At 44.3% G+C, this 20636-nt stretch overlaps 1 protein-coding gene across 1 annotated transcript in view; it reads right to left on the reverse strand.

Annotated features, from left to right (window-relative positions):
- CYSTM1 (cysteine rich transmembrane module containing 1) overlaps positions 1-20636 on the reverse strand; it is a 117254-nt gene that overhangs the window by 79212 nt on the left and 17406 nt on the right. The window lies entirely within an intron of this gene.

A 20636-nucleotide genomic window follows, 5' to 3' on the forward strand; every position in this document is an offset into this window, starting at 1 on the left:
GCTACACTAATGGAGAGTACTTTTGACGATTCAAGTATCTTCTCCCACTCGTCATCTGTTAAAACCCCCACGTCTCCTTCCCATTTACGTTTGATCCCCGCCAGCAGGTCTCCAAGGAATTTGGAAAGCAACGTACCATATAGCACAGAGATAATCCCTTTTGTGTCCTTTGCCCCTAATACCTGTTCCACCACCCCCATAGTGGAGCAGCTCAATTCCGCCGATCTACCTTGGGCTTGTGCAGCATGACGTAATTGGAGGTATTGGTAGAACATCCGATGTCGGAGTCCAAACTCCTTCTGCAATTGTGAGAACAGTTTGAGACTTCCTCCCTCATATAGCTGGTATACGTATCTGACCCCTGTTTGTTCCCACTCCTGAAAACCGCCCAAGATATTGAATTCCCATAGGTATGGGTTGTCCCATATAGGCATGTAATTGGAACACCCTGTAACGCCCAATAGTTTTACACTCCCACCATACCCTATGTATCAATAGCAAAGTCGGTTTCCCCCTCGCCTCCCTCCGCAATTTATGAGACTCCATGGCCTCCAGCATATCCGTGCGCTGATCAATAAAACAGCAGTTTCCCACTAGAGTCCCACTCTTCCCTATTCTTCCAGCCTTTAAAGTGTTGCAGTTGAGCCGCCAGATAATATATCCACGCATTTGGGATAGCTAAACCTCCCTGGTCCGTTGGTAATTGTAATTTTTCCAATTTGATCCTAGGGATCCCCCTTTTCCACACTAAGTCCCTAAACAGATTATGTATTCTCCTGAACCAGTACTTAGGCAACCACACTGGGGCATTATGCACAACATAAAGAACCTGAGGCATCAGAATCATTTTAATCAGGTTTGCTCGACCTAACGCTGAAAGCGGCAGCCCGAGCCATATTTTGGTCCTATCTTTTAGTTTGTCCAATAATGGCTTCACATTTAGGCCTCATTTACACGAGCGTGTGCAAAAAATGCAGCGTTTTGCGTGCGCAAAAGGCACTTGACAGCTCCGTGTGTCATCCGTGTATGATGCGCGGCTGCGTGATTTTCGCGCAGCCGCCATCATAGAGATGAGGCTAGTCGACGTCAGTCACTGTCCATGGTGCTGAGTTAACTGATCGGCAGTAACTCTTTCAGCACCCTCGACAGTGCATTCCGATCACCATATCGAGTAACCTGTTTAAAAAAAAAAAAGGTTCGTACTTACCGAGAACTTCCCGGCCATTGCCTTGGTGACGCGTCCTTGGTGACGCGCCTCTCTTGACATCTGGCCCCACCTCCCTGGATGACGCAGCAGTCCATGTGACCGCTGCAGCCTGTGCTTGGCTTGCGATTGGCTGCAGCTGTCACTTGGACTGAATTGTCATCCTGGGAGGTCAGACTGACGGAAGAAGCCGGGAGTTATCGGTAAGTCAGAACTTTTTTTTTTTTTACACGTTCACGTATATTGTAATCGGAAGTCACTGTCCAGGGTGCTGAACCAGTTTAACTCTTTCAGCACCCTGCACAGTGACTGTCTCCTGCCGGGTTCGGTCAAAACGAGTTCGGCCGAACCCGGTAAAATTCTGTTCGCTCATGTCTAAGACACTCCGTTCGGATGTTTGTAAACAGAAAAGCACGTGGTGCTTTTCTGTTTACATTCAGTTTGACAGCCCTTGCGCGAATCACGCAGTTCGCACGGAAGTGCTTCCGTGCGACCTTCGTGGTTTTCACGCACCCATTGACTTCAATGGGTGCGTGATGCGCGAAAAACGCACGATTATAGAACATGTCGTGAGTTTAACGCAACGCACTCGCGCTGCGCAAAATTCACGCATCGTCTGCACTGCCCCATAGAGTAATATAGGTGCGTACGACACGCGTGAAAAGCACGCGCGTATATTACGCTCGTGTAAATGAGGCCTTAGAGCGACAAAATCCTGCACCCTCGCCGAGACCTTAACCCCCAGGTATTTAAACTCCGTGACGCAAGGTACATTGATTCCCCCCACCTCCAATGGCGTATCCAGCGGCGTAAGTGGCAACAGTGCCGACTTATCGCAATTAATTTGCAGCCCCGAAAATCTACCAAACCTTTCCAATACAGTCATTATTACCGGCAGTGAACGGTCTACCTCCCCAAGAACATCAAAATATCGTCCGCATATAGTGCTAAGCGCTCCTCCAAGTCCCCACAGCGGAACCCTTCTATACCCGGATGTTGCCTCACTACATTTGCCAGGGGCTCGATCGCCAGAGTGAACAGTAACGGGGAAAGTGGGCAGCTCGGACACGTCCCCCTCCCCAGCCCAAAAGAGTCCGACATCATTCCATTGGCTCTGATTCTAGCTACCGGTTCCTTATACAGCAATTTTACCCATGTAATAAAATTCCTCCCAAAACAAACTATTTACAAGGGGGGGCTGTGTGCCACTATTTACAAGGGGGGGCTGTGTGCCACTATTTACAAGGGGGGGCTGTGTGGCACTATTTACAAGGGGGGCTGTGTGTGGCACTATTTACAAGGGGGGATGTGTGTGGCACTATCTACAGGGGGCTGTGTGTGGCACTATTTACAAGAGAGGGACTGTGTGGCGCTATCTACAGGGGGCTGTGTGTGGCCTCTTTAATTTATTTTCATTTATTTTTATGTTAATTACATTATAGAACTATATCGCTTGTAAAATGTAGAAATGCTTTTATACTCAAGTTACATTAAAAAAATTGTGAAAAACAATTACACCTCATTGATTGGTAGGGAAAGAAAACATGGCGAGGGGGAAGGAGATGTCGGGAAATAAGTTGGGGGGGGGGGAACGAATGCCAGAGGCAGAGAAACCCTATTTCCCAACTACCATTAGATTGTATTTATAATCTTTATTATGCTATTACAGCAAACAGACATACAGACAAAACCAACATAAATTATTACAATTTTCGATGCATGGATAGGGTCAATAGCCGTTCGTGGCTATGATAGTGTGCACATGTGTCTGCCGTCTGTATCGTCCGTGGTGGCAGCAGTGTACCGTCTGTCTAACCAGTAAATGTAACAGCGAGCGCATGTGTCTATCGTCTGTATCTGCAGACAGGCAAATTTGGCGGTCACCGATACTAGCAACGGACTCCTAGGCAGTTAAATTGTTAAATTACTAGATTGTATTGCCCTAAATTCCAGCATGTGTTAAAATAGAACAGAGAGCCCCCCCGACATGTTTCGCTACATATGTAGCGTCCTCAGGGGTTCATGGGGCTACTGGCGGCGCGCCGAGAAACTCTCACTATTATGGGAATCCTCAGTGGGGTGTGTATATGGGTTGGACCAATGGCAGCGAAGGTGGGTGGGAACCAACCCATATACACACCCCCCTGAGACGTCACTGAGGATTCCCATAATAGTGAGAGTTTCTCGGCACGCCGCCAGTAGCCCCATGAACCCCCCCATTAATGTCAGAGGGCAGCAGGGATATTGGTCGGTAAGAGTCAGGTTGTGTCCGGTCCTTCCCGTCTTTGGGAATAACCACTATTGCGGCTTCGTACATAGTCTGCGGCCCCTTGTAAAACTATCCTGGAACATCTCCAGTAACTCTGGCAGAAGTTCCCCCCCGTATGTTTTGTATAATTCGGTAGGTATGCCATCCATCCCTGGAGCCTTTTCATTCGCCATAGAACTCACCGCGTTCTGCAGTTCCTCCAAAGTAATTGACGCCTCCAGTAACTCCCTCTCCTCCTCCCCCAAAGTAACCCACGTCATGCCTATAGAATGATTTCAACACACCCAATATATCCCCTGTTTCCCCTACCAGTGCCACTTCTTTATCCTGCAATTGGTGGATGAACGCGCCTTCCCGTGGAGGCTTAGCGATATTAGCTAACAGTCTGCACGTCATTTCTCCCTCCTCATAGTAATTTTGTTGCATAAACAATCTTTTATTAGCCGCTTGTTCCAGCAGGTGCTCCCTAAGTAATTTTTGGGCTACCTTCCACTGAGCGAGCATTTCTGCCATGTTATTGGCGAGATGTCTTTCCTCAGTTAATGTCACCCTACCCGTCAGATGTTCACCCACTTGTCGTGATTTATTCTTTATGATCGTGATCTCCCGGATATACACCCCCCCTTATATTCGCCTTCCTAGCATCCCATAGGACATCCTTAGGAACCGTACCTTTATTAAACTCATAATATTGCCGCAGGCTCGTAGCTATTTTCTCCTCCCCCACCTACTGTATCCAGAACAGGTTCAGCCTCCAGAGCATTATTAACCCCCCCCCCCACCTGCGGAATGGTTCGGACCTTCAGTAACATCGGGGAGTGATCAGACAGCGATCGTGGCAAATACTCCCGTTACTAAACATCAAATCTATTCAGGATAACGATCCATATGTAGATGACACACAAGAATATTGCGTAGTAGAGGACCACTTTGCACGCCATATATCCGTGAACCCAACCTCTGCCATAGACTTCCCAAATCGTGTCAGATCAACCTCTCCCACCCCACCCCCTTCGGAAACTTATTGCGCACTTTGTCCATTATGTTGTTGAAGTCCCCCATTAGTATGATCGGAACCACAGGCCAACCAGCCAGCCGCTCCAACACCTCTCGTATAGGAACCACAGAGTACGGGGGAGGCACATACATTACCACAATAATACATTCCCAGTTAAATAATTTACAATGTACCCCAACATACCTGCCCTCCCCATCCCTAAAGGAAGCCAGACAGCAAAAAGGTACATCCCTATGGACCAGGAGACTAACCCCCCTTGAGTATGTGGAAGAAAGGAGTGGAAACTGTGCCTAATCCAAACCCTATGTGCCTGTTGCACAGTATCGGTGGTAAGATACGTTTCCTGTAATTCCATCACACCAGCGGACTGCCCTTCCAGGAAATCAAATATAGCCCGTCGTTTTGTTGCCTCCTCCATACCTCGCACGTTGCAGGACATGAAATTTATCCTACCTCCCATCTAGCCATTTATTTTATCTGACAGTGGTAATGACCGCTTAATCCAGTGATATTCAGAGTGTACTGCGTTTCAAACTCCCCCTCCCCACAAAACATTTAGCTTCCTCCACCCACCTCCCTAACCCACCCAACTTTCCATAAACTTACCCTCCTAAGAGGGCCCGGGCTGGCGAAGAAACCTCCACCAGTATGACATTCCAGCTTCCCAATCACATTGTAGAAACACATCTTTTCCCACAATATATACCTAGGAACCATGAACCTCCCGCCACCTCACCACAATATATTGATAGGATTTCTGTGACTCAAATAGCTGATGCATCAATTTAACTTACATCTCTGTCCCCCCTCCCACCAGTAGAGAAAGAGAGACTACAGCCCCAAATCATAACAACATACAAATGCAGAAAACAGTGCCTTATTCCCCTTTGCAGCGCATCTTCATCTTTCCATTGCAGAGTCCCGCCAGAGCCATCCATCTTAGGATCACACCGCAGCTTCCTGCCGATCCTGACGAAGGCGATCCTCATGACTATCCAGCCATCTTAACGCATCTTTTGAGTTCTCAAAGAATTATACGTATCCCAGCGCCACCCGAAGCTTCGCGGAGTACAGCATCGAATACTGAACACGAAGAGTCCTCAGTCGTTTTTTAATGTCCAGAAATTGCATCCTCCTTTTCTGAATCTCAGCAGAGAAATCCGGATAGAATGACACTTTCACACCGTTCACCCGTATGTCCTGCCGTTCCCGGGCCTGCCGAAGAATGAAATCTCTATCCTTATAATGAAGCAGCTGGCGGCCGTCCAGGTGGGCCAGGCACTCTATGAGCTCTTTCCACCGCGAACAGAGGAGTCAGCGACTCTTTTCCAAACACCTCCAATAGACATTTTTCAAAAAAGAAGTCCGGGTTGGACCACTCCAACTTCTCAGGTATTCCCACCATCCTCACATTGTTGCGACGTAGACGGTTCTCCAAGTCATCAGTTTTAGACAGTAGGTAAGTAACATCCACAGCCACCGCATTTACATCCCTCCTCATGGGCAGCAGCCTGTCCTCCAGCTCGCTGACACGGCCTTCCTCCGCCGTTGTACGCTCAGACACTTTCTGTAGATCGTGGCGTATAATAGAGATATCCTCCTTTATCCCCCCCACCTGGCAGGTAAGTTTAGCAAGCGTAGCGTTACATAGGCTTACCGCCGAGAAGACATCTGCCAGTTTGGGGCCAGGCTTGTCCAGGCCTTGCAGGAATCGATCCGGGCCTCCTCCCGAGCTCTCCAGTCTCCTCATAATCTGACTCCATCTGTGTCCGCAGCGGCTCAAATCTGGACCCTGAGCCTCCAGCCATTTCCTCTTCTCCACCCGACATCCCTCTACAAGTACCAGTCGTCATGGGTGTCAGCCTTGCAAAGCGCTCCAGCCGGGATGCCGCCGCGCCTCTCACATCCCTGCTCTCTGCAAAAGTGCATGTGTCAGCGCCATCTTGCGCTTTCAGCTCACCGTCCTTTGCCACCTTGGATTTCCTAGTGCGGGTCATCGCAGCTTCAAAATGGTCCGGAATTGCGTCTCCAGGGTCTCCTCCTTCTCCCCTCTTACTACAGGTATGTCACCCCTAGTAAAATTCAGCCACAGGATGAGTATTTAGGATATCGGCAGCGGGAGCTCCGGTTCCTGCTACTGCTCACATACGCCGCTAAGCCACGCCCTACTATATTGCTTTTAATAAAATATAAACAAAAATTTTATTTATTAGTGTTGTGACTTTAACCCCTTAAAGACACAGCCTGTTTTGGCCTTCAGGACACAGCCGATTTTTGAAAATCTGACATGTGTCACTTTATGTGGTAATAACTCCGGAATGCTTTTGCCTATCCAAGCGATTCTGAGACTGTTTTCTCGTGACATATTGTACTTTACGATACTGAAAAAATGTTGTCGTTAAATTCAATATTTATTTGTAAAAAACACCAAAATTTAGAGAAAATTTGCAAAAATCTGCATTTTTCTAAATTGTAATGTATCTGCTTGTAAAACAGATCATAATACCACACGAAATATTTACTACTTAACATTTCCCATATGTCTACTTTATGTTTGCATCGTTTTTTGAACGTGCTTTTATTTTTCTATGACCTCACAAGGCTTAGAACTTTAGCTGCAATTTCTCGCATTTTCAAGAAAATGTCAAAAGGCTATTTTTTCAGGGACCAGTTCAGTTCTGAAGTGGCTTTGAGGGCCTTATATATTAGAAACCCCGTATAAAACACCCCATTTTAAAAACTGCACCCTTCAAAGTATTCAAAACCACATTCAGAATTTTTTTTAACCCTTTAGGCATTTCACAGGAAATAAAGCAAAGTAGAGGTGAAATTTACAAATTTTAATTTTTGTTTACTAAATTCATTTGTAATACAGTTTTTTCTGTAACACAGAAGGTTTTACCCAAGAAATGCAACTCAATATTTATTGCCCAGATTCTGCAATTTTTAGAAATATCCCACATGTGGCCCTAGTGTGGTAAAGGACTGAAATACCGGCCTCAGAAGCAAAGGAGCACTCAGTGGATTTTGGGGCCTCTATTTTATTAGAATATATTTTAGGCACCATGTCAGGTTTGAAGAGGTCTTCTGGTGCCAAACTAGTGGAAACCCCCCAAAAGTGACCCCATTTTGGAAACTACACCCCTCAAGGAATTTTTCAAGAGGTATAGTTAGCATTTTTAGCCCACAGGTTTTTTGCTAAATTTATTGGAACTGGTCTGTGAAAATGAAAATCTACTTTTTTTCTGAAAAAACATACGATGTTTTCGTTTTTACAAGGAATAAAGGAGAAAAAGCACCCCAACATTTGTAAAGCAATGTCTCCCGATTGCGGCAATACCCCACATGTGGTAATAAACTGCTGTTTGGACCCACGGCAGGGCTCAGAAGGGAACGAGGGCCATTTGGATTTTGGAGTGCAGATTTTGCTGCATTGGTTTTCGGTGCCATGTCGTGTTTGCAAAGCCCTGGAGGGACCATAACAGTGGAAACTCCCCAAAAGTGACCCCATTTTGGAAACTACACCCCTCAAGGAATTTTTCTAGGGGTATAGTTAGCATTTTGACCCTACACGGTTTTTGCTGAACTTATGGGAATTATGCCGTGAAATTGAAAATCTAAATTTTTTTCTAATAAAATGTCGTTTTAGCTCAGATTTTTTCATTTTTACAACAGATAAAGGAGAAAAAACACCCCAATATTTGTAAAGCAAACTCTTCTGAGCACAGCAATACCCCATATGTGGTAATAAACTGCTGTTTGGACACATGGCGGAGGTTAGAAAGGACGGAGCGCCATTTGACTTTTGGAGCTCGAGTTTTGCTGGAATGGTTTGCGGCCCCATGTCACATTTGCAAAGCCACTGAGGGGCCAAAATAGTGCAAACTCTGCAAAAGTGACCCCATTTGGGAAACTATACCCCTCGTGGAATTTATCTAGCGGTATAGTGAGCATTTTGACCCCACAGTTTTTTTGCTGAATTATTGGAATTATGCAGTGAAAATGAAAATCTACATTCTTTCCACTAAAATGTTGCATTTTTTTCATTTTCACAAGGAATAAAGGAGAAAAAGCGCCCCAACATTTGTAAACCAATTTCTCCCGAGTACGGTAATACCCCACATGTGGTCATAAACTGCTGCTTGGATACACCACAGGGCTCAGAATGGCAGGAGTGCTACTTGGCATGTAGATTTTGGTTGATTGTTTTTTGGGCGCCATGTCGCATTTGCAGAGCCCCTGAGGTACCCGTACAGTAGAAACCCCTGAGATGTGACTCCATTTCGGAAACTATACCTCTCAGGGTAATCATCTAGGGGTGTACTGAGCATTTTGATCCCACAGGTGTTTCATAGATTGTATTAGAATGAGGCAGTGAAAAGGTTTGCACCCAATTTTTTTTCCACAAGGGGTAATATTAGAAAAAACCACACATAATTTGTTACCCAAATTCTCCCGAGTACGGCAATACCCCATGTGTGGCCCTAAACTGCTGTTTGGGCACATGGCAGAGCTCAAAATGGAAGCACCGATTTTGCTGGACTGGTGTAGGGGCGCCATGTCGCATTCGCAGAGCTCCCTTAGGTACCAGAGTAGAGTGTAAAACCCTGAGAAGTGACCCCATTTTGTAAACTACACCCCTCAAGGCATTTATCATTTGCCTGGACATATGACAGGGCTTAGGCGTGAAAGGCGCATGTGAGACCTATTTGGTGATTTTCGTAGCATTAGCCCACAACGGCAGGGCTCTGAGGTCAAATAGTAAAACAAACCCCCAAGTAGTGACCCCCATTTTGGAAACTGCACCCCTGAAGGCATTTTATTAACGGGTGTAGTGAGCATTTTGACCACATAGGGGTTTTTTTTCTATAATAAATGAATGCTCAGTGGATGGTGCAAAGTGAAAATTGCAAATTTCCACAGGTATATGCCATTTTAGTGCACAATATTTTGTGCCCAGTTCATGCCACTGAAGACAAATACCTCAAACTGTTAAGCGGGTTTTCCCGGGTATGGCGATGCCATATATGTGGACGTAAACTGCCCGTTGGGCACGCTGTGGGGCTCAGTAGGGAGAGGCGCCATTTGGCTTTTGGAGCGTGGATTTTGCGTTGGGGCAGTTTTGTTTGGGGTTTTACTGGTGTTTCAGTTTATAATGTGGGGGCACATGTAATCTGTGCGGAGTACATCAGGGGCATAATAAGAGGGTGTAATAATGGGGTAAATAAATAATAATCCACAGATATGTGGCCGGTGTCGCACTGATAAATGGTGCCAGATCTTATCGCCATATTCTGAGAGCCAGAACTTTTTTTTTTTCTCCACCGGAGCTGTGTGAGGGCTTATTTGTTGCGGGACAATCTGTAGTTTTCATTGGTACCATTTTGGGGTACATGCGATTTTTTTTATCACTTTGTATTTAATTTTTTTGGCAAGCAAGGTGACCAAAAACCTGCAATTCTGATGGTTTTTTATAAAACATTTTTTACGGCGTTCGCCATGCGCTATTAATGACAATTTTACTTTATTCTGCGGGTCGGTACGATTACGGCAATACCAGATGTATATAGTTTCTCTTATGCTTTGCAGCGTCTGCACGATAAAATCACTGGTTTCAAATTAATTTTTTGTGTCACCAGATTCTGAGAGCCATAACTTTTTTATTTTTCCGTCAAAAAAGCTGCGGGAGGGCTTGTTTTTTGCGGGACGGGCTTCAGTTTTTAATGGTATCATTTTGGGGTACATGCAACTTTTAGATCCCTTTTTTTATTCTGTTTTGCGAGGGGTAGTGACTAACAAACAGCGATTCTGGAATCGTTTTTTATAAAAAAAATTACGGTGTTCACCGTACGGGTAAAATAGCGTGATATTTTTATAGTTTGGGTTGTTACGGACGCGGTGATACCACATATGTGTACTTTTTTTTATGTTTTTCCGTTTTTCCTATAATAAAAGACTTATTATAGGAAAAAAGGCTGTTAGTGTTTTTTGCAACTTATTTTTTTCATGAAACTTATTTTTTTTTTACTTTTTTACAACATTTTTATTAACTTGTTTTACCTTTTTTTTGTGTCCCACTAGGGAACTTGAAGGCATGAAGCCCTGATCGCTATTCTAATACACTGCACTACCTACATAGTGCATTGTATTAGAGCTGTCAGCTATTCACTGACAGCAAGCCTATTAGGCTTCGCCTCCCGGCGGGGCATAATAGGCTTCCGTACTAGGAAGCGATTGTTATGCTATGGTTGCCATAGCAACCATCGGAACACCCGCGTGTGCCAATGGTTGTCATTAGCAACCATAGCGTGCGGTCTAATCACTTAGATGCAGCGATAGCTGCATCTAAGGGGTTAATCGGCCGGATCGGAGCCTAGCTCCGGTCCTGGCCGTTAGAGCACGATGTCAGCTGTGACAAACAGCTGACACCCGCGCCCGTGGCAACCATCGTGGTTGCCGACAGGCTACAAGACACTTCGATGCATCGATCGCGTTGATCGATGCATCGAAGGGGTTAATCGGACGGATCGGAGCCTAGCTCCGGTCCTGGCCTTTACAGAGGGGTGCCGGACATCTGATTACCGGCGGTGATAGCGCTGGCTCAAGCTGAGCCAGCGCCATCACATACCTTACGTCATGGAGCTGTGATTGGTCAGTCTGCTTTGACTGACCAATCACAGCGATCGCCGGCAGGAGACCGCTGTGAATGGTCCCCTGCCGTCTTACTGTGCCGGTCAACTGTCATAAACAGTTGACGGCACAGTTCTGTCACCTTGTCATTTGACAGGGTGACAGTTTTTAGCCAGGACGCACCGGTACGTCCCTGTGCCTTAAAGCACTTCAATGCAGGACGTACCGGTGCGTCCTGGTGCGTTAAGGGGTTAAACTCTTTACTGTGTTCTTACTTTTACTTCTCTATGGGGGCTGCCATTTTTTTTTCATCTCTGTATGTGTCGATTAACGACACATACAGAGATGGAATATGGCACATACAACCCCATAGAGAATGCGAACGGAGCCGTTCCATTCTCAGAAGCGTACGCCGTCTGTGTGGGAATGGCGCATGCGCAGCTCCCACACAGACCAAAACAAAGCTCGTTCGTAGAGCGAAATCCGGCGCCATTTTCATGTGGACCGGAAGCCGCTGCCAGACAGTAAGACGACTACTTCCGGCCTCGGCTTCCGGCCATATGTTCAACAAAGTGAAGGTGCAAGGAGCGTAGACCATCGGAGGCGGCAGGAGCAGGTAATTTACGTTCGTGTATGCGATATGTGTATTATGTTTGTGTATGTTCGTGTTATACTGTCTGCTGAGCCCTGTATCTAATCCTCCTACGCTGTGCAGTCGCTCAGAAAATGGCGGCACACAGTGCAGGAGGTTTGAAGACCTTCAAACCCCTCCTTCTCCTGGCACGAGCCAGAAGAAGGGAGGGGGGATTGTGTGAGGACACTAGAGGAGAGTGTGTCCACCTCAAATTTGCAGAATAAATCAATGATGTTACTTTACCACAGTGACCATGCTGCAATTTTGGGAACTGCTCCCTCTAGTGACCAGCACAAGGAAATGTTATAAATTAGAATCTAATTTATCATATTTACTGACTTGTGAAAAAAAACAAAAAAAAAACAATCTGTAATCACTCAAATACTAATTGTTTAACTGAAAAAAACAAACATTTCTAGCGACACATTCCCTTTAACACTAAGGACCAAATTATTTTTTATTTTATTTTTATCATCCTTGCATTCCAAGAGCCAGTAGTTTTTTTATTTTTCTGTCAACAGCTGTATAAGGGCTTGAGTTTTACGATTTTAGTTGTAGGGGTACATATAACTTATTGATTAATTTTTTTCATAAATTCTTTCTTTATTTGCTTTTTCAAACAAGGAACTTCTCAAGAAAGGGAACAAAAAAGATAAACGGGGGAAGGGACAAGGGCACATAGGCCCAAGATATTGCATCAAACAATTTACAAAATCATGTATGCGACATTAGGGACAGAGGAGGAGTAAGGACAGAGGAGAGAAAGAAAAAGGAAAAGGGGGGGGGGTGGAGGAGAGGGGGGGGGACACAGGTACATGATCCAGAATACAATTAAAAAACGTCTGAAATTTCAGCTGGCCATGATGGTCCGATATTCTGGAGAGTTCTGATAGACAATCCAATGGGACCAAGTCTTGGAGAAGCTGCCAGGTCTGTTAGTCAACTGAGATGTAAGGTCTTCCATGCGCTTAATTTCCTCTATTTTATGAGACCAGAGTCTGAGGGAGGGAGGTTGCGTACTTTTCCACAGAACAGGTATACAAGCTCGAGCACTGTTAAAGAGGCTCTGTCACCACATTATAAGTGTCCTATATTGTACATGATGTGATCGGTGCTGTAATGTAGATTACAGCAGTGTTATTTATTTAGAAAAACGATCATTTTTGACTGAGTTATGACCTATATTAGCTTTATGCTAATGAGTTTCTTAATGAACAACTGGGCGTGTTTTACTTTTTGGCCAAGTGGGCGTTGTGGAGAGAAGTGTATGACACTGACCAATCAGTGACGAATCAGCGTCATACACTTCTCTCCATTCATTTACAAAGCACATAGCGATATAGATATATCGCTATGTGCAGTCACATAAACACACTGTATCGTTACTGCAGTGTCCGGACAATGAATATACATTACCTCCAGCCAGGACGTGATGTGTATTCAGAATCCTGTCACTTCTGTAGCGTCCCTGTGATATTTACAGCAAGGCAAGCGTAATCTCGCAAGATTACAATGTAACCTGTCATTTCAAACGAGATTACGCTTGCCTTGCTGTAAATATCACAGAGACGCTACAGAAGTGACAGGATTCTAAATAAACATCACGTCCTGGCTAGAGGTAATGTATATTCATTGTCAGGACACTGAAGTAACGTTATAGTGTGTTTATGTGGCTGCACATAGCGATATAGCTATATCGCTATGTGCTGTGTAAATGATTGCAGAGAAGTGTATGACGCTGATTCGTCACTGATTGGTCAGCGTCATACACTCCTCTGTACAACGCCCACTTGGCCAAAAATTAAAACACGTCCAGTTGTTCATTAAGAAACTCATTAGCATAAAGTGAATATAGGTCATTACTCCGTAAAAAATGATCGTTTTTCAAAATAAAAAACATTGCTGTAATCTACATTACAGCACCGATCACATCATGTACAATATAGGCCACTTATAATGTGGTGACAGAGCCTCTTTAACTAAGTGTCGAAGAATAGACTTTTTGTATATTGGAAAAGGAATGTAGCGGAGATGCAGCATAAAAAAGGCCGGAGTAAAAGGTATGGTGTGGTCAGAGAAAGAGGTTATTCTCCAGACTTCCTGCCAGAAATGAGACAACACTGAACAATCCCAGAAGATATGGAGAAGGGTCCCTTCAGAAGACCCTTATTAATTAACTTGAGGGGTGGGGCGAATGGGAAAAAAATACCAATTCTGACAATGTTTTTTGCATTTTAAATTCACACCGTTCACCCTGTGACATAAATAACAAGTTATCTTTATTCTATGGGTCGGTACAATCATGGCAATACCAAAAATGTGTAGCTTTTTTATGCTATACTACTTTTCACAATACTAACTAATTTCATGTAAAAAAAAAAAGTGTTCTTATCTCACTGCATTCCATGTCACAACTTTAAAAAATTTCTGTCGATGTAGCCATATGGGCTTTTTTTTGCGGGACTAAATCAAGTTCTTTAACTGGACATGGACTAGTTTGCACATTCAGGACGCAGCCCCCTTTTTCAAATCTTGCATGTTTCACTTTATGTGGTAATAACTATGGAATGCTTTTACCTATACAAGCGATTCTGAGAGTGTTTTCTCGTGACACATTATACTTTAAGATAGTGGTAACATTTTGTCGATACATTCAGTATTTCATTGTGACAAACACCAAAATTTTGCGAAAAACTGCAAAACTTAGCATTTTTCTAAATTTAAATGTATCTGCTTGTAAGACAGATCGTTATACCACACAAAATAAATGCTAATTAACCCCTTCCCGACATTTGCCGTACATGTACGTCATGGAAAGCATTGACTTCCCGCATCTTGCCGTACATGTACGTCAAATGCAGAAGGGGTTACCGTATCAAAAATAAAAGTTTTAAAGTAAAGATGGCTGCTGTTCATAACAGCAGGACATCTGTACACGATGCCCAGGGGGGTGTCGCCTCCCCCCCGCATCGGCGATCGCCGCCATTGGCCGTTCAATTCAGACCGGCCAATTGCGGCTGTTTGCGGCTTTTGCCAATCACTGTGCCACAGGGCACAGTGATATGGTGGTGATTGGTGCTGTCTAGGACAGCACCAATGACTACCATGTTCCATGTAAAAAATGGCGGTGATGCCAGCCCCCAGATCGCTATGGTTGGTCGGTCAGCACCGACCGACCAATCGCAGCCATGGCGGGTGTTTGAAACACCCTACACCAGCCCTGCCCACCTCATTCCGGTTAGGAACGGTGAGCAGAGCTGGTGTGACCGTCTGTGAAGCCAACTTACCGAATCTGAGGCCTTCTGTGCTGCGATCCTGCTGTGACGTCTTCATCCGACTGCTTCCTGCAGAAGAGTGAACCGTCATCATCATCAACTGTGCTGCTGCTGATTTTTTTTTTTTTTAGCAGCAGCACTTGTTTTTTTTCCTAAACTTCTTATCCCTGTACCCTCCCCCCCCATCCCACCCTCCCCATCTTTCCCTTTTTACGTCCTGCGGCCGCCGAGTGCGGATCAGTGACCGCCATCACTGACCGCCAATTTTTGGCACAGGACTTCCTTTTTTTTTGTATTTTGCACCTCCCTGTGTGCGCCCTGCGGCCACTGAGTGCTGATCAGTGACCGCCATCACTGATCAGCATCCGTGGTAATTTTTTTTATTTTTTGGCCTTTTTTATTACTGCACCTTTTTTTTGCGTGCGCCCTGCGGCTACTGAGTGCTGAGTCTAATAATCAGCCTCAGTGGTAATTTGTTTACGCAGGTTTTTTTTTGGCCTTTTTTTCTTCATTTTATAAAACTGTAAAAAAAAAAGACTAGCATTAGAGTAGCGGACGTTTACTGACGTCCGTTTTGTAAAAAAAGATATATAGCAGAAGTTCTAGCTATATATTTTTTTATACAGTTTGAATAAATTGACTTCTTATAGTTAGCGTCCATTTAGTGACGGACATTTAGTTCGTTCACTAAATTTTTGATAGCGTAGCGACAGTTAGTATAAATTTATAGCGTTATAGTCAGCGTCCGTTTAGTGACGGACATTCAGTTTTTTTTAACTGAAGTTCGTTCACTAAATTTTTGATAGCGTAGCGACAGTTAGTATAAATTTACATCTTATAGTCAGCATCCGTTTAGTGACGGACATTCAGTTTTTTTTTAACTGAAGTTCGTTCACTAAATTTTTGATAGCGTAGCGACAGTTAGTATAAATTTATAGCGTTATAGTCAGTGTCCGTTTAGTGACGAACATTCAGTTTTTTTTAACTGAAGTTCGTTCACTAAATTTTTGATAGCGTAGCGACAGTTAGTATAAATTTATAGCGTTATAGTCAGCGTCCGTTTAGTGACGAACATTCAGTTTTTTTTAACTGAAGTTTGTTCACTAAATTTTTGATAGCGTAGCGACAGTTTTAGTATAAATTTACATCTTATAGTCAGCGTCCATTTAGTGACATACATTCAGTTTTTTTTAACTGAAATTTGTTCACTAAATTTCTGATAGCGTAGCGACACAGTTGTAGCTCAGTTTTTTTTACAGTTCTATATTGAACGTTCAATAAATTTCTTTCTCCTAAATTTTTCTTATTCTTCTCTTCTTTTTCTTTTTTTTTTCCTATAAATTTCATATTACACGTGTAAAAGCACAACATACAAAACCACCTCTATAAAGAGTATTACACGTGTTGAAGCACTACATACCCCCCTAATAAAAATGGCCCAATCATCTCAAAGGCTCTACTCCGCTGAGGAGGCATACGCCATCCTGGCCTCTGACACTGAATCGGCCAGCGAGGGAGAAGAGGAAATTGCCCCATTCATCTTGACCTCATCATCCTCATCCAGTGATGAGGAACCCCCGCAAAGACGCCCCAGGACATCAGCTGAGGCAACCCCCCAAATGAGCGATACCCTGTGGAACCCACCCCCTGATAATTATGAGCCTCACATTCCAGATTTCACAGGGAGCTCTGGAATTCTATTTGAGACTGTAGGCCTCGCAGAAATTCACTATTTCAATCTGTTTTTCACTGAGGATTTTGTTAATGTAATGGCGGCCCAAACAAATTTATATGCCCAACAATTTTTAGCCCAAAACCCCACGTCATCATTTGCTAGGTGGACCCCCATAGAGGCAGCGGAGATGATGAAATTTTGGGGCCTTGTCCTACATATGGGCCTAGTAAAAAAACCAGAGATTAGGCAATACTGGAGTGCGGACATTTTATACAGCACCCCATTATACCACATGGCAATGACCCGGGCACGATTTGAAATTATTCTGAAATTTTTGCATTATAATGATAATGCACAGTGCCCGCCCCGTGATGACCCCACATACGACCGCCTATTCAAAATCAGGCCAATGATTGATTATTTCTGCACCAAATTTCAGGAAGTGTACACCCCCGAAAAGAACATAGCAATAGACGAGTCCCTTGTACATTTTAAGGGGAGACTAAAATTCCGCCAATACCTGCCAAGCAAGAGGGCGAGGTATGGAATTAAAATGTACAAGCTGTGCGAGAGCAGCTCAGGGTACACCTACAGGTTTCGGGTTTATGAAGGGAAGGACACCAGGATAGAACCTCCAGAATGCCCCCCTGTCCTGGGAGTTAGTGGAAAAATAGTGTGGGACTTGATGCACCCACTGCTGGACCAGGGTTATCACCTTTACGTGGATAACTTCTATACCAGCATCCCACTATTTAAATGCCTCTCCACCAGAAGTACTGTAGCATGCGGCACCGTGCGCAAAAATCAGAGAGGCCTCTCTAAAAATCTGATTGGGCAACCCCTAAGAAAAGGAGAAAGCAGGGCACTACACAGCGATAACTTGTTGCTGGTCAAGTATAAGGACAAGAGGGACGTCCTTATGTTGACCACAATACACGGTAGTGGCATCACCCCTGTCCCTGTCCGAGGTAGCACCACAATGACCCCCAAGCCAGACTGCATCCTCGGCTACAATAAGTACATGGGAGGTGTTGATCTCTCTGATCAAGTACTGAAGCCGTACAGTGCCATGCGTAAAACAAAGACGTGGTACAAAAAGCTGGCCGTGCACGTGGTACAGATGGCATTGTATAACGCTTACGTGCTATACCGATGTGCAGGCCGGACAGGGACATTCCTTCAGTTTCAAGAAGCGGTTATCAAGGCCCTTGTATTTGGGGACCAGGAAGGGGAGAGCCCCAGTACTTCTAGAAGCGATGGTCCACGTATTGTACCAGGGCAACACTTTCCTGGCGAAATCCCCCCCCACTGGTAAAAAGGGAAGGAGCCAAAAAAGGTGTAAAGTGTGTTACAACAGAGGGAGAAGACGAGACACAACTTATCATTGTGAAACCTGTCCCGACAAACCTGGCCTGTGCATAAAAGAGTGCTTCAAAGTTTATCACACATCCATGGATTTTAATTGAAACATTTTTTTAAATGCTCACTATACCCCTAGATAATTTACTCAAGGGGTGTAGTTTCCAAAATGGGGTCACTTGTGGGGGGTTTCCACTGTTTTGACCCCTCAGGGGCTTTGCAAATGCGACATGGCCACCGCAAACCATTCCAGTTACATTTGAACTCCAAATGGTGTTCTTTCCCTTCTGAGCCCTGCCGTGTGTCCAAACAGCCGTTTATGACCACATGTGGGGTACTGTTTTACTCAGGATAAACTGCTCTACAAATGTTGTGGTGCTTTTTCTCCTTTAGTCCTTGTGGGAATGAAAAAAAATTTTGCTAAACCTACGTTTTATTGGTTAAAATTTACATTTTCATTTTCACGGCCTACTTCCAATAAATTCTGCAAAAAGCCTGTGGTGTCAAAATGCTCACTATACCCCTAGATAATTTACTCAAGGGGTGTAGTTTCCAAAATGGGGTCACTTGTGGGGGGGTTCTACTGTTTTGACCCCTCAGGGGCTTTGCAAATGCGACATGGCCACCGCAAACCATTCCAGTTACATTTGAACTCCAAATGGTGTTCTTTCCCTTCTGAGCCCTGCCGTGTGTCCAAACAGCCGTTTATGACCACATGTGGGGTACTGTTTTACTCAGGATAAACTGCTCTACAAATGTTGTGGTGCTTTTTCTCCTTTAGTCCTTGTGGGAATGAAAAAAAATTTTGCTAAACCTACGTTTTATTGGTTAAAATTTACATTTTCATTTTCACGGCCTACTTCCAATAAATTCTGCAAAAAGCCTGTGGGGTCAAAATGCTCACTATACCCCTAGATAATTTACTCAAGGGGTGTAGTTTCCAAAATGGGGTCACTTGTGGGGGGGGTTCTACTGTTTTGACCCCTCAGGGGCTTTGCAAATGCGACATGGCCACCGCAAACCATTCCAGTTACATTTGAACTCCAAATGGTGTTCTTTCCCTTCTGAGCCCTGCCGTGTGTCCAAACAGCCGTTTATGACCACATGTGGGGTACTGTTTTACTCAGGATAAACTGCTCTACAAATGTTGTGGTGCTTTTTCTCCTTTAGTCCTTGTGGGAATGAAAAAAAATTTTGCTAAACCTACGTTTTATTGGTTAAAATTTACATTTTCATTTTCACGGCCTACTTCCAATAAATTCTGCAAAAAGCCTGTGGGGTCAAAATGCTCACTATACCCCTAGATAATTTACTCAAGGGGTGTAGTTTCCAAAATGGGGTCACTTGTGGGGGGGTTCCACTGTTTTGACCCCTCAGGGGCTTTGCAAATGCGACATGGCCACCGCAAACCATTCCAGTTACATTTGAACTCCAAATGGTGTTCTTTCCCTTCTGAGCCCTGCCGTGTGTCCAAACAGCCGTTTATGACCACATGTGGGGTACTGTTTTACTCAGGATAAACTGCTCTACAAATGTTGTGGTGCTTTTTCTCCTTTAGTCCTTGTGGGAATGAAAAAAAATTTTGCTAAACCTACGTTTTATTGGTTAAAATTTACATTTTCATTTTCACGGCCTACTTCCAATAAATTCTGCAAAAAGCCTGTGGGGTCAAAATGCTCACTATACCCCTAGATAATTTCCTCAAGGGGTGTAGTTTCCAAAATGGGGTCACTTGTGGGGGGTTTCCACTGTTTTGTGCCCTCAGGGGCTTTGCAAATGCGACATGGCCTCCGCAAACCATTCCTGCTAAATTTGAGCTCCAAAAGCCAAATGGGGTTCCTTCCCTTCTAAGCCCTGCCGTGTGTCCAAACAGCAGTCTATGATCAAATGTGGGGTACTGTTTTACTCGGGACAAACTGCTCTACAAATGTTGTGGTGCTTTTTCTCTTTTAGTCCTTGTGGAAATGAAAAAAAATGAGCTAAACCTACGTTTTATTGGGAAAAATGTAGATTTTCATTTTCACATCCTACTTCCAATAATTTCTGCAAAAAATTTGTGGGGTCAAAATGCTCACTATACCCCTAGATAATTTCCTCAAGGGGTGTAGTTTCCAAAATGGGGTCACTTGTGGGGGGTTTCCACTGTTTTGTGCCCTCAGGGGCTTTGCAAATGCGACATGGCATCCGCAAACCATTCCTGCTAAATTTGAGCTCCAAAAGCCAAATGGGGTTCCTTCCCTTCTAAGCCCTGCCGTGTGTCCAAACAGCAGTCTATGATCAAATGTGGGGTACTGTTTTACTCGGGACAAACTGCTCTACAAATGTTGTGGTGCTTTTTCTCTTTTAGTCCTTGTGGAAATGAAAAAAAATGAGCTAAACCTACGTTTTATTGGGAAAAATGTAGATTTTCATTTTCACATCCTACTTCCAATAATTTCTGCAAAAAATTTGTGGGGTCAAAATGCTCACTATACCCCTAGATAATTTCCTCAAGGGGTGTAGTTTCCAAAATGGGGTCACTTGTGGGGGGTTTCCACTGTTTTGTGCCCTCAGGGGCTTTGCAAATGCGACA

The sequence above is a fragment of the Rhinoderma darwinii genome, chromosome 3 (assembly GCF_050947455.1).
Source record: "Rhinoderma darwinii isolate aRhiDar2 chromosome 3, aRhiDar2.hap1, whole genome shotgun sequence".
In the NCBI taxonomy this organism is placed as follows: Eukaryota; Metazoa; Chordata; class Amphibia; order Anura; family Rhinodermatidae; genus Rhinoderma; species Rhinoderma darwinii.